Source organism: Glycine max, chromosome 6 (genome assembly GCF_000004515.6).
Source record: "Glycine max cultivar Williams 82 chromosome 6, Glycine_max_v4.0, whole genome shotgun sequence".
NCBI classification, from domain to species: Eukaryota; Viridiplantae; Streptophyta; class Magnoliopsida; order Fabales; family Fabaceae; genus Glycine; species Glycine max.
In genome coordinates, this window is record NC_038242.2 from 49,488,188 (window position 1) to 49,501,105 (window position 12,918).

Consider the following 12,918-nt stretch of genomic DNA (forward strand, 5'->3'; position numbering starts at 1 on the left):
TATTTATTACTAAGTAATTAATTTAATGAAAATTTGTTTAAATAAAACTTAAATTTTCAAAAAATACAGTCTGTTATGGATCAAGTTGATCCATAAAAGTGGATCTGTAAAAGACTTACGAATCAAGTTAATCCCCAAAAGCAAATAAGGCAAGGACAATTTTGGCATTTGTTAACGATATTGGATGCATCAGCAATAATACTAAATGCACCTAGCAACCTCCAATTAACTACTACTTCAGGAGTGTGGTTCTTGAATATTCTTTTTCGACTCCGCAAGGCGGTGCCTGATCCTTTTTATGGACTTGGAAATGCGGGAATCTTGGACATTGGAGACTCTGGTTCTTTACAACCTTTTATTTTGATTGGGCTTAGGAATCAATTACTCTGCTACTGATTGCGCACTACAACAAAGGGAAAGGGTTCCCTTTATATCTTTTGTGGCTCGTGGCAAAGGAACAACACTCTCTTACGTGCCTTTGCTTCTTTCTTTCTTTTCATCTAGCGAATTCATAGATATTCAATCTGCAGTGACCCTTTCTCTCTGTCTCTTTTTCTCGCATTACTACCTTCTCCTCCTTACCATTTTCACATACCTTTTTATTGCTCCCATTTCTCTCTCTCTACATCCTTTCTTGCTGATAAAGCAACTCTTTCTTCTTCAGTTCCATTCCATTCCTCACAAGAGTCTCTGCATTCTTGATTTCACAAGAACATACCCTCTCTGCAAGAACCCATTTTTCACTTTTTCAGCTTCGTATATTCGGATTCTCGGGAGTGAAAATGTTCGATGCGCCCAAATTCTATTCCAAGTGGTAATAAACCTTCTCTGTTTCCCTCCTTTCCTTTTTTATTTTCTTCTTAAAATAACAATAATGATGATGAAATTAAAATGTGAAACAGCAAATCGCGGTTGAAGTTAACAAATGCAAGAAAAGGAGCGCGGTGCGGAGATTTCTCAAGAAAGACATGGCCGACCTTCTTGGGAGTTCCCTTGATTACAATGCATATGGAAGGGTATTTTTTTCCTTGCTATCTGTTTCTTCACGTGTCTTTCACAATATTTGGAAAGAAATGTATTAGGTTCTTAATTATTCAAATTTAGTTACAGAGAAATATCTAATCTTTTATTAGGTTCTTAATTATTCTTCTCTCCTCATATTTCAAGATGGTATCAAAGCTTATTATCTTCCGATTTAAACTTGATTTTTTAATTTGTAATTTGAATACGTACCCCTGTTGTTATTTTTTTTTCTCTTTTTGGTTTTTGTTCTAAGTTATATTGCATTCTTCAACTGCAGTTTTTATTGGTGGCACAAACAGATAACATTGAGACATCAGCATGCCTCATAAATCCTCAGCAAGTGAAGTATGGTTGCTTTTAAACATTTTAAATGAGTGGAGGGGGTCTACATTGATGTTGACTGACTTTTATTGTATATGTTGTCGTTTTCTCCTCAATGGAAAAGGAGTACTCAATAGGACTAATGTTCAAATGGTCTGTTGTATATTTGTTCTTACATTCTTAAACATTTTAGTTTGGAATTTTTTTCTTGGGTATGACATCAACTTCTATCTCTGTCATTTTGTTAATCAGGATCCTGGACCACAGGTGCCAACTAATGTGACTGGTATGCTTAAATTTGGGACAAATCTTCTTCAAGCTGTGGGCCAGTTCAATGGTAAGCATTTGAAATTACTGTTGTTCGCTGTCATCCTAATAGCTTTCAATATATGCATCTTACTGTATTGTAACCATTATCATTGTGAAGGTCGTCATGTTGTACTAGTTGCCTATGAGTTTTACACCTTTGCTTGAGGATCCAGTTCTTCAAGATTATCTTCAGCCTGCTGTTACATCTGTTGATTCAGGTATAATTTGGATATTTTGGATGAACTGTGGGTTTATACTCTGATTGGATGAATTATAAGGTTTATATGCATTTTCGTAATTCATTAGTCACATGCAGATAAAGCGAAGGATGTAAACTTTGGTTGTGTTTTTACATTGTTAATTAGAATCATAATTTGCACAATGTATGCTACCAGGTGAAATGCCAATGGTGGTGTTGTAATAATTATATCGATTAGAATATAATATGAGTCATTTTTTTCTGTCACCGAATTATTTGTGCATTCGTATAATTTTATAGTATGTGAAGCCACTGTAGGTTGGTATAACTGATAAACCAAACATTTGAAATTCTGCATCAGCATTTTATTAATTACAGAAAGAATTTATAATATTAGCTATTGTAATAAAGTCATTCTTTTAGACTCACTATAGGCAAAATGTGTTCCATCGAGTTGTAGACTTGTAGGCACGGGAAAGTAATCCGCCTTTCATATATGTTTCTTTTAATTACATTACTGCATGCAAAATTTGTAGTTGAATGACTTGAATCCCATTACTTTACTCTTTTTTGTATGTTCAGAATATGAATTGAATGATTGGATCGTAACTGTACAAGGTTTGATGATGAAAGGGAAATGATCTGTAATCTGAATGGCTATGTTTAAACAAACCATCATTGCGTCAAATTGACATCATTTGACTTGTGAAACTGGCTGTACATATTTATCGATTGATATTTGATTAGTTTAAATTACTAAAACATCAGTGTCTAGCTTTGACTTATACTATTTGGAAACATAGGAACAACATCATTTTCTCAAATGCTACTTTCAATGCTCACAAACTAATGGATGATGCAGTGTTTCTTCTATGAACATGGCTAAGAGGCTTGGAAAAGAATTTCTCTCTTCACTTCAATCAGTGGTCCTCAAATCTCAAATTTGGCTTTATTAGGACAGGAATATAGGAAACTAGTACAGTCCCTGTTCTATTAGACTACAGTGGGATCTTTCAGCTTGTATAATTATGCATCTAGCTAATCTAGATGTGTATTATCTCTAAAACCTGTATTTTTTCAGTACCTCTGGTACTCATTAATGTTAAATTATATTTTGGCTGAGCAAAAAAAAAAAAACTAAAACATCGGTGTGATAACAATAAAAATAGAAAAGGGAAAGAATGTGATAATATTAATTTTACTTTAGAATTAGATGAGCATAAAGTTCAATCTAGATTGTTTGTGGTACTAAATTCTACATGATTGGCTTTAAAACACCTTACTGGTATAATTTATGGCCTCTTTCAGGTAAAACCCTTGCTCTAAAATCTTCCCATGATTCTGATTCCTTGTCTTCTGGGATTGCCCAATCTGATAAAGTACTTATTCCTCAAGATCAAGATAACTCTGCATCCTTGACAGATCAACTTGAAACTCCTGATATAACCTCATAGGATACACAGGTGCTTTTCTCCTACTCCATATCGAATATGTTAATGTAATTAGTTTTGAATTTTTGTTGTCACACACCTTTCTTTTTACATGGTTTTCTTGCCAAAGACATCTGGAGAATGATTGAAAACTTTGTGGCTTTTTTATTTTAAAATTGGTGCAGTTTATGTGAGTTTTTAGCAGTGTTCATTATCTGATAGTAACTAATGAGCAAGAAAGAATCTGGAGGATGGAGGGAAAACAGATACAAAAACATTATCACTGTTATGACCACCTTTGTTTGATGCAGTTATAGCTTGGTGCTCCCAATTGTACCAACCTGTGTCACCCTTTGAAAATCTTGTAGCACCTCCCTGGCTTCAAGTTTTGAATTTCCATGAATTCCCTCCAACTGCTGGACAATAGTCACCCCTTTCTGTTTCTAAATCTCATGCTAATTGCTTGACATCCAAATGGGTATTTGGTTTAAAGTTGTGGATTATGTGTTTTATATCAGTTTAAAGTCCCCCAAGGAAATAACCAAAATACTTATCTTCTGGTAGTTTTCTCATTTGAAAGTAAAGAAGAGATTCAAAGGCTTCTATGTAGTCCTCAACATTTCCCATTTGCTTTAACTCAACCTAATTTTCATAGGGATTTTCAACCTTTCTTATACCAAACCTTGCAATCAAGGCTCTTTTAAATATTGCCCATGTAAGACTGGCTTTGGTTTCTCTCAATAGTTTGAACCCATGTATGGTTGGGCACCCCATACTAAAATTGGCCAACTTAATCCATCAATCACCACCAATTCATGCCAAACAATGTGGATGGTTCACCACCATTTCCTGAACAAAATATTATTTTGTTGGATTTGGATAAGCTTCATATTTGTTTTAAGAGGTGATACACATACATGACTGGTATACAACATTATTTTTGTGTCCATGTCTCTCCATCCCATCATTAAGTACATTTTAAACATCTCTCTTTCTCTCTCTTGGTTGTACAAGTGTCATTTCTCTTATTTTTATATATACTTATTTTATCAAATAACTAACTTTTGCATTTCATTGGCATCTAAGTACTTGTATGGGTAATGAATTCTATATCAAATAATCAGGGAGCTGAAAGGAAAATAATTGTATATTGTTTGTATAATACATTCTCCAATATCCTTTTTATAGGGTAAGCAACTATGCCTAGAAAAGGAAATAAGGAAATGAGAAAATAAATATCAAGTACTGAGATATTTTGGACCCCCTAAAATATCTGTGATATTTATAACAAGGTTTTTCCAAATATACGTTCTGATCCCTCATTCACTGCTTTTGATTTGTGTTTTCCCTTTTTATGAAGAATTACACTGTGAAAGAAGATAAAATTCTTTGCATGTGTAAAGAAGAGACAAGCACGTGACGTATGATATCTGAAAAATTGTCCTCTATAATTTTCAAGCTTACAGATATTTTTTTGCTATTGTATGCATTGCTCTTGCAAACCACATCCATCGTGAAAAAGCTAAGGAAGTGTTTTAGTTGGTGAGAACATCATATCCTTGACTACTTTCTTTCTCTTATTATATCTCTTCTACAAAAGAATAAGTACAACTTCTCAGCTAGGATAATCATACATGTTAAATCATACATGTTAAATGTTTTCTAGATATCTTGAACTAAGCTTGTGGGTATTCTCTGTGAAGTGTGAACTAAAAGCATATATTTGTAGATCCGCATGGATACTCCCTCTGGAATCAAGGACTCAATTCCTGCTTGGATTAAATTTGCTGTACAGGCTCCCGGTGAAATTCCATACAGCGGAATATACTATGATCCCCTAGAAGAGGTAAGATTCTAGACTTCTTACATGTAGGATACACTTAGAAAAAGAGATGACAAATCTAAATATCTCTTTTTCCATTATGGGATAGAATTGTATCTATGACCTCTCTTTGTAGTACTCATCATGACAGAACTTTTAATGGTGATATGCAATGATGTTGAAAGTTTTGTAGTTTCTTTTAAGCCATTGGCACACTCTGGCTTTATTCTTATATTAGGAAGAAATATCCCCCACTCTTTTGCCCAAAGGGATAATGTTATGATCGATGTATATAAGAAGTGTATATAAGAAGTGCGATATTTAACCATGTTTCATAACTGGCAGACTGCATGTTAATGTTGAAGGTAGCACTGTTAAGATATTAGCCTATGAAATAAAAATTTCTTTTCCCTTTCCTTGTCTTATTTCAAAGTCAATGATCTATTACATCATAAAGTTTGGTCTTTTTTATCATGAATGGCATTGTCCTTCCCTTTTCCAATTCTCCTTCTACTTTCAAGTTAATCACGAGTTTCATATCTTTTCTTAACAAGAAGAAGAAACTCCCCAAGACCTTGACACCATCACCATCTCTGTTGTTGCAGAACTCATGCGTTGCCCCCCTAATAGAGGACCTGAAGGTTCGATGCGAACGACGACGGAAAAATCTCCTCGGTGTAAGCAGCAATTTTGGGGGGTCATACATGCATATATCACATGATTGAACTAGTTAGGACCATTATATAAATAGGCAAAGTATCAAAGTGGTCAAATAAATATAAAAGTATGGTTAAGGGCATATATGTTATGAAAGACTAACTGTAGATACCACCATTAGTGATATTATAATTTGATGAGGGATCAAATTATAATTATCAACTTTGGGGTAACTGATGGCCGGCGGTTAGGGTGGTCCCCATGAGTAGAGAGCAATGCAACTAGTATAGTTTTCTGTTTACCGTGGCAAGAGAACAATTCAGAGAAGACACACACATTAGGTACAATGTTTTGAGGAATCAAAATAATATTATCACATTACTACGAAATGAACAATGATATAAAGGATGATTGATAACATTAAATTAATATGACAATTGTTCAGTAGAGTATATTGCATGATTGACAATATGAATATGTTACATGAAAATGATTTTGTAATGTTATTTACATGCTATAAACATGACAAATTCACAAGTAGTAAATGATACTTGGTAACAATAAATCAATGTAACTCATGTAGAGTAACACTATACAAATTTCTTGATGTGTTAAATTTTGTGATGTATTAATGGGTTATGCATTTTACGAGTACCATGTACTTATTTCATGTGGGATAATAAGTATAAATTTAAATGCATCTTTTATGTGTTTTGAACATGATTATTATTTTAATATACTGTAAAATAAATAAATAAATAAAATTAAAATAATTTACTCAAGAAACATTTTAATTTTGGATTTGGTGCATCAATGTTCAAAATTCAGTTATGGTATATCATTTTAATTATTTAACATTTAAACGAGCTAATCGAATCAAGATATCACCAAAGTAACCTCTCTTGTGTAGATTGTTCATGAGAAATGTTAAATGTTAACGTGTTTGGTGTGATTATTTATATAAATGGTGATTGGCCCAAAGGAAAATTGTCATCTAACCACGTTACATGCACACTTGTTGTTGCTGAAACGTGTGATAATTATATGTGATAATTATGAGGTTTTGCATAAGTCACATCAAAAGATGAATTTGTTATTTGATATATTTTTATTATCAATGTTTGAACATTAGAACAAAGATATCACTAACAATTAATAACATTGTCCAAAGACTTATATTAAAGGTGCTCGAGATATCTTGAGATGAGATATATCATTATTTAAATGAATTGATGACTTCTATAAACTTATTGTATTATTTGTTTTGATCTTTAAGTAATATATTTAAAATACTTATTTGTTACAATTTTAATTATCTCTAAGTAAATGAATTTTATCACGTGTAATGCACAAACTTAAATACTAATTTAACCTCTAATAATCATTTAAGAGTCTATTGACTTTTTAACTCTTCAACTTTTTAAAATTTTTATTTTTAGTTTCTAATCTAAATTTTGTTTGGTCAAGTAGGTGTTGGAACTTTTTTTTTTTTCATTATCACTTTTGGTTCCTACTCCATAATCTCTCTTTGTCAAATGCTGATATTGTTAATATTTTATTATTATTTTATGTCATTTTGTGGTTGTTCATTATTTAGCGGTCAAAACTGCTAGAAAATCTTTAGCGCGCGGGAACATTAGAAGCGATTATATAATTTTTACCCGTCCAAAACTACAAAGAAAATTGCTCCTATGTGTTAGTGAAATACAAAGCAGAACTAAAGAATTGAACTGCTACAAAATATCATAAAATGATGATAAAAAATTGACATCATCAGCATATTTAATGGCAAAATTAAATGGCATGGACCCAAAGTGGTTCCTAATTTTATTGAAGAAACTGAAGGGGTGGACTTGGAAAATCAACTCTTGCCAAACATGTTTTCAATAATCAACAAGTGAAAGGACACTCTGATTGTCGTTCTTTTATCACAGTTTGTCAATCATACACTGTGAAGGAGCTATTAGTAGATATGATACAAAAATTATGCAAGGACGCTGATGATGAGTCTCTTCCAAAAGGGCTACATGAGATGAATGACATTAGCTACAAAAGTGAGACAATACCTTCTTCAGTCGAAGAGGTATTTGGTATTGTTTGATGATGCCTGGGAAGAAAAATTTTGCGATGAGGTTGAGCATGCCTTGCCTAATAATGACAAAGGAGGTAGAATCATAATCACCACTAGAATGATGCACTTTGCAGAGTATTTTAAGAGATCTTTCTTGTTCATGTTTACAAACTACAACATTTGCCTCCAAACAAAGCATGGGAACTCTTCTGCAAGAAGGCATTTAGATTTGAACCTTATGAGCTTGAGGATATGCCATGTTCATGCTTTTGATAGTACTTGATCTTGCAAGTGCTTTGTAGAAAAATGTTCCTGATAACTTGGGGAATATTTTTCACGGGCATGAGGTACTTAAACTTGAGTCACACAAACGTAGAGGTTCTTCCTAGATCCATTGGTATGTTGGTGAACTTAGAAAGCATGAGCTACCAAGAGAGATAAACAACCTCACAAAGCTAAGGCTTCTTCCAGTCTACTATAGAAAATATAACAATACTGTATGTTGGATATCACAATGGGTGTGAAAATGCAAGAAGGTATCAGTTGCTTGAAATCATTACAAAAGCTTTACTTTTTGGATGCTGATCATGGTGGATTAGACCTTCTGGAAGAGCTCAAAAGGTTGAAAAAGTTAAGGAAGTTAGGGATAAGGCGTATGCAGACAGAATATGCAACCTTGAATCTCTCAATGTTAATACAATAGCTGAGGATGAAGTCATTGACTTGGATTTTGTAACACCTCCATTGCTACTACGAGTTTTGAATTTGAAAGTTTGAGTGACAAAGTTGCCCGAGTGGATTCCAAAACTTGAGTATCTTGTCAAGTTAAGGCTTGGTTTATCTAAGCTCGAACAAGATTCAGCAGACGCACTAAAAGACTTGCCAAATTTGTGGCGCCTAAATATGTGGGATAATGCATGTATTGGTGAAATTTTGCATTTTAAAATAGGATTTCAAAAGTTGATACTACTGGATCTCACTCGATTAAGCAGATTAAAATCTGTCTCTATAGACAAAGGAGCTTTGGTTGGTCTTGAACACTTCAGATTTAAGGATAACCCCCAAATGAAGGTTGTACCTCAGGATATCAAAGACTTGGAAAACCTTCAATTTCTTGGCTTTGCTGATATGCCAACTGAATTAGTAGAGAGCATTGATCCAGCAAAAGGAGGAAAACAATATTCGACTATCCACCATATTCCACTTGTACTTATTCGTCAGCATGTGGGACCAGGATTTAATGACTGAGTTGCGCCCTGTTCCCACATTAGCCACTATCCGAAGACTGTAATATTAAGGTACTTTTTCCTCATGCCATCATATATTAATGTTGCTCTAATAAATGTTCGAAATTATAATATGAGGTCTGGCTAATCTATGTTCTTAAAATATTAATTAAAGAATTGAAAAATAGAAATTATTTATTGTATAAATTATAAGAGACGGTAAAAAAAATCATGGACAACTTAATTTTCTGTTTCTCAATAAAAATATTTTTATTTAAGTTTTTTAACCAATAACCTTAGAATTGGGGTTGTGAAAAAAATCCAAATATATAAAACCAATCCATATCCAATCCAATTAATTGGATATGAATTAAATATTTGTTTGGATTTTTAAATCCAATACAATTTTTTGGACGATGACTGCTAAGTTTTTTTTACCAACTTTAGCAGGAATTATTTTTTGATCAATATCGTCTAGAGTTATTTTGACTGACGTCAATTGATGACTTTTTAAGTCGTCAACGGTTGAGACTATTTTTCAGTTAATGTCGGTAAGGATTTTTTCAGCCAACGTTGGTCAGGACTATTTTTTGGCCGATGTCGTCCAAAGCTTTTTAAGTCAACATCAGTCGAGCCCATTTTTTGGTTGACGTCAGCTAGGATTTTTTTTGCCGATGTCTATTGAGATTATTTTTTTGTTGTAATCAGGTAGGGGTTTTTTTGCCAATGTTTGTCGAGATTATTTTGGTCAACATCGATTGAAAAACATCAACAACAAAAAAACCTAGCTGACGTCGACCAAAATATTCCTCCAATTGATGTTGATAAAAAAAACTCTAGTTGATGTCAACAAAAAATATCCCTAGCCAACGTCGGCAAAAAGAAATAATCATGGTTGACATTGGCCAACAAACCCTGATTGGCGCCTACAAAAAAATAGTTTCAACCAGCGTCAGCAAAAAAACCTAGCCAATGTTGACCATAAAATAGTTCCGACTAATGTTGGCAAAAAGATAACAACGACTGGCATCGGCCAAAAAAAACCTTATCGATGCCCGCCACAAAAACCCTAACCAATGTCAGCCAAAAACTAGTCATGGTCGACGTTGATTGAAAAATTCTAGTCGATGTCGACCAAAAGCCTTACTTTGTGGTTGGAAAAAAGACACATTTAATTATAAATTCAAATGTGGCAGATGTAATGTAGGGCAAAACCACTATAAAATGGATTGCTTTTTCATTTCTTCCGTCATCCCACCTAATGAATCCTTAAGAATTACTTTTAATAAAATTTTAAGTATTTGCAGGTTAATATCACCGACCAACATTGACTAAAAACCCTAGAAGACCTCAACCAAAAAACAAGTCTACCTAAGATCGGCCAAAAACATCCTTGACTACCAAAAATGCACTGATCGACGTCAGCCAAAAAATAGTCTTAGTTAATGTCGATCTAAAAATGTCTGGTCCGATGTTATAGCTGAAATTGCCCCCGTTGAGGTAGGCTGAAAATACCCTAACCAAGATTAATCGAAAATAGTCTTGACCTAAATCGGTTGAAAATAGCTCTTAAATGGACAGGTGCTAAGTTTTTTCTTTTTAGCGTTTAATTACTAAATTTTTGTAAAAAAAATCCTTATAATATTTAAATGAATATAAATTAGATATGACCAAATCCACATCCACTTAAATGGATTAGATCTTGAATCTGAATTGTATTTTAAAAAATATGGATATAGATTTAAGATCCAATCCATTTAAGTAGATATGGATTGGATTCGTAAAAATCGAATCCATGCCTACCCCTACTTAGAAAATTGGTTTGCGTTTGTCATAATATAATGCCATATATTAATATCTATTTATAGATGGTCTATATATTGACCAAAGGCAAAGGGGGATGCTCTAGATATTGTTCTTAGATATTAACTTAATCTCTTTGCAAATTCACAGGTCTCGAATGTAGTTCTTAGAATTTCCTGGAAGAAGTACTTTAGAGTGTGTTTGGATAAGAGACTTTAAAATCCTGAGAAATTTTAAATTCTAACAATTTCAAATATTTTAATTGAAATTCTTTTATTTTCAAAATTTTGTGTTAATTTGGATAAAAAAATTTAAAATGTGAGGATGAAAGAAAATGAATGCAAAGAAGATATAGTTGGTGTACTTCCAAAGAGAATAATACTATGTGGCATGTGGAGTTCACAGGGAACCAAGATACGACAATCACCACCACACTCGACCACAACATTCAGTCGCAAGACATGACCCAGACCCTCTACGCTGGCGAGCACCTGCGTTGCTTGATGGACGATGATGGCGGCTCCCGTGGCTGGCTGGTGCAGTTCTACGTGTACCCCTATGCCTGCATCCAATCGACGCTCTGCGAGCTTGGACAGTGCTTCTCGAAAAAGATGATCATCAGCGTGAGGGAAGAGTCGTGAATTCGATAACATAATTTTGAGAACTTTCAAGTGGGTGAGAGGATGAAGGTGATAAAGGAAATACACGAACATTTTGAAAAGCTCTTATATCAAGAAAAGAATTTCAATTTCTCACCTTTTAGAAGAAAATTAAAATTTCTCATTTTTAGTTGTTTAAAATTTTGTTTTAAAATTCTAAAAATTTAAATTATTCATAAAAAACATCCAAACAGTAATTTTTAGATTAAAAAATTTAAATTTTTTATAAATTACTTTTCTCGGTTAAAATTCTCTATCCAAACACATTTTATAAGATTTTGTTTTATTTTCTTATAGACTTTCGACCATTCATTATAGATTCTGTAAACAGCCTGGTTTCTCATGCTCAGTTCATTTTTCTAATTTTCTAGTTTTTGCATGATAAAAAAACAAAAAACAAAAAGAGGATAGTCAAAATAATTGGTAACAAATCGTTGATTCCAGCAACGCAACAAATCAATCCAACGAATAACAAAGATACTGCAATTATTTATAGTGGAAAGAAGCAAGAAATCTTCATTACAAACTTCAAAGAGTGAATCTACAATGAAGAAAAAAGAAAAAGAAAAAAAAATCACATGTGCATTCCAAAACCAAGAGAAGGCAGACTAAAGTTTAGAATACAGCAAAATAATTGGCAAGCAACAGTACTAGGTTCCATCATCACAACAAATCCAATAATAGTACAGAAATTACATTTGTCTTTATTATGAAAATGAAAATGTCCATTCAAATGAAGTGTTCAGTACAAGCTTTATAGAGCAGCTCCCACAACCTGCAATAAATAGCATGTAAGAAGAAAAATCAAATGAACTCTTAATTATTCCTTGTGTGTGAGAGCAAAATAGATAAAAATAAATTTTTTTGAAATTTATTAAAAATTATAAAATTTGGTGGGATGATTCAATTCGAAAGAGATACAGGTTGAACCACTTTGGCATTTCCACAAAGGCACAAACACTAACATATTTTTCCATATAATCAAAAAGTTCATGACACTTCTATATAGTTTTTAACTTAGTTAAACATGTTAAATTGAGTGTCAACACAAGATTAAGCAATAACTTAGTAAACATGCTAAAATTATTATATTCAAAGAAGCATTAAAACAACTTCAAATATAGTTACTATTTGAATATTGAATTTAGTAATTGTAAAATTAAAATTACACTAGTATTAGTTAATTCTCTCACTATAAAATATATATGATGAATCAAATTAGTTTTGTAAAACATCAAGCTCTAACATATAAAATAAAAAGCACTTTCAATATTTTAGGTTCGAAATTAAAATGCTACTTGCATATCATCAATTATAAAATATAGAGATAATAAATTTAATTCCTAGAATATATTATCGATAGGGTTTTTTTGGTTCTCGGCTTTATTTATTTATATA

The 12,918-nt window shown here is 32.7% G+C and overlaps 1 long non-coding RNA gene and 1 pseudogene across 4 annotated transcripts; both read left to right on the plus strand.

Annotated features, from left to right (window-relative positions):
- The first annotated feature begins 321 nt into the window (after positions 1-321).
- LOC102666138 (uncharacterized) lies at positions 322-6,415 on the plus strand. 4 transcript variants are annotated; one of them, XR_005892115.1, is made up of 9 exons: positions 322-814; positions 903-1,016; positions 1,301-1,368; positions 1,469-1,497; positions 1,597-1,681; positions 1,772-1,871; positions 3,161-3,315; positions 5,012-5,128; positions 5,710-6,415. It is a non-coding gene; the product is annotated as an uncharacterized lncRNA (long non-coding RNA). The 4 variants fall into 4 exon arrangements; XR_001388837.3 differs by having other exon boundaries at positions 1,301-1,497; XR_005892114.1 differs by having other exon boundaries at positions 1,301-1,497; positions 3,248-4,824.
- A 1,382-nt stretch (positions 6,416-7,797) lies between these two features.
- Positions 7,798-11,502, plus strand: LOC113001904 (uncharacterized; annotated as a pseudogene).
- Positions 11,503-12,918: the final 1,416 nt, after the last annotated feature.